This window comes from Homarus americanus, unplaced genomic scaffold, assembly GCF_018991925.1.
Source record: "Homarus americanus isolate GMGI-L3 unplaced genomic scaffold, GMGI_Hamer_2.0 scaffold31386, whole genome shotgun sequence".
Lineage (NCBI taxonomy): Eukaryota > Metazoa > Arthropoda > Malacostraca > Decapoda > Nephropidae > Homarus > Homarus americanus.
In genome coordinates, this window is record NW_024731063.1 from 47,335 (window position 1) to 49,709 (window position 2,375).

Sequence of the window (2,375 nt, forward strand, 5' to 3'; positions counted from 1 at the left end):
TGTGGAATTTTCCTTACGGCTGCCCTGAAAATCTAACTGGACTCTAATGTCTTTGTGATCGCTGTTTGCAAGTTTGTTCCCTACCTCGACATTACTAATGAGGTTTTCTCTGTTCGACAGAACTAAATCGAGTATATTATTACCCCGGGTGGGTTCGGTTATATGTTGACTTAAGAAACCGTCCTAGATCGTTTCAATAAAATCCTCTGATTCTGAGTTACCCGTAAGGTCAATCCAATCTATTTGACAAGGTTAAAGTCGCCTACTATACAGACTTTGTTGTGTATGGAAGCCCTGCGCATTTCATCCCAGATAAGTCTCTCATTAACTCTATCAAGATTGGGAGGTCTATATATTACTCCTGTGATTAATTTTTCCCTACCGTCGACTAATTCTATCCAAATTGTTTCTGTATTCCGCTCAGTTTTTATTTCCTTATTTATTTCACACTTCAGATTATCCCTGACATAGATTGCTACTCCACCTTCTTTCTTAATCTGCCAAACGGTATGGAATAATTTGTAACCTGCAATTTGGTATTCGACAGGTAACTCACGTGAGTTTAGGTTGATCCATGTTTCAGTGAATGCTATTATATCGATTTTTTCCGTACATACCAAGACCCTAATAATTATCATCCATTTTGTTTCTCATACTTCTACTGTTCGCGTAGTAGACATTTAAGTTAGTCGTGTTCTGAGTCCTCCCTTTGTCGCGTTTAGGTTTTAACTCGCTGTCTAATTTAGTTTTGTCATCATTCCTAACACTATTTCCCTGTAACCTTTCACTTTGTTTACCCGCTCCCACTGCAGTCTCCTCCACCCCCGTGCTCACATGTTCCCTTAGCAGTTTAAAGACTTCGACATCTTATGTCTGTGTGTATGTTTATGTCTGTGTATGTGTATGTTTGTGTGTATGTTTATATCCGTATGTATGTTGTTTATGTCTGTGTATGCTCCTCATGTTTGTGTTGCTTATGCCTGAACCAAACCTTCACCTGTACTTTTGACAAAAATCTGTGAAGCCATCTTGGTGAAAGGTGACACTGGTAAGGTTCAAGTAGCTCACACTCGGTACCAACACTTTATGTAAGTCATGGTGGCGGTGGTGGTTGCGATGGTGGCAATGGTGATGTTGGTTGTAACGATAATGGTGGCAGAGGTGATGGTGTTTGTATTGATGATGATGATGGTGGTGGTGGTAATGGTGATGGTGGCAGTGATGGTCTTCCGTATCGTGGACTGGTGATGATAGTGAACTGTACACCATCCATCCCCCTGGCTGGTGATGATGCTGAAGTACAATGTTTGAATATCCCATTCTGAGTGTGTGTGTGTGTGTGTGTGTGTGTGTGCGTGCGTGCGTGTAAGTGCATGCTCGTGCGTACGTTGTAATATGGGCCACCCACACGCTCAATACGCCCATGGCTGCCCACATAACCGCCCAAGTCCATAATACACAAGTTCCCACGGGCTGGCGTTCCAATCTCCCTGGGTACCTGAGGGGCCAGATTGAAGGTAAATAATAAGGCATTTCAACCAAGAATAGCCAATTAAGACATTATATGCTTATGTCCAGAAGGGTCCTTTGCTTAGACTTGGGTGCTATCAGTAAAAGTAAACCTACAAGAATAAAACTAATAATTGCAGTACCTTGGGCTGATGACCCACTTTAGCAACACAACACTCAATTTAATCATATAGAAAATAACTTTTTATCTTGTTAAAACTTATGCTCTCGCCAGGGCTCGAACCTGGGACCTTCTGCGTGTAAAGCAGACGTGATAACCGCTACACTACGGGAGCGTTGGGAAAGGCTCCAGCACATTGAATAATAAATCTTCGTTAAACAAGGAGGCAGTGTAGCCGGCACTCGACTGCCGTCACATCGTCAGGTGTAAAGTCTTGCACTCATTTAAAGCTGAGGATTAGTAGTACCTCGGACGCTAACTAGAGAGCCTTAGGACAGGGGGCGTGCACCACACCCCTAAGTTATGGTGACTTCACAAGACGTTAAAATTATCCTGGGTCTATGGGAAAACATTCGTGATTGGGTATTACCACAGAGTAAATTTCTAACCTAGCTTTAACAACTTCAACAACGTTTCTGTGGATCATTAAAATAAAACAGAAAATGATTTCCTGGTAATATAAATTATCTTGACTCTTTTCACGGTTTTCAGAAATCACACTAAAACAAAAAACACACTCATACCAACACCTTCTCCTTTCACTGATTGTTCTTCAGGTATTCTCACTACTGTGTTTCCTGCCACGGTATTACTCTTTCATAACAAGGAGACAAACCCCATCTTGTTTATCCTCGTCACAAGTTTCTTCACCCTCAACAACACGTCCTTCCTGACATTGTACTCG

General features: G+C 41.9%; 1 non-coding gene across 1 annotated transcript; it reads right to left on the reverse strand.

The window, feature by feature from the left end:
* Nucleotides 1–1,732: 1,732 nt before the first annotated feature.
* Nucleotides 1,733–1,805, reverse strand: Trnav-uac. The gene has a single exon. It is a non-coding gene; the product is annotated as a tRNA-Val (tRNA).
* Nucleotides 1,806–2,375: the final 570 nt, after the last annotated feature.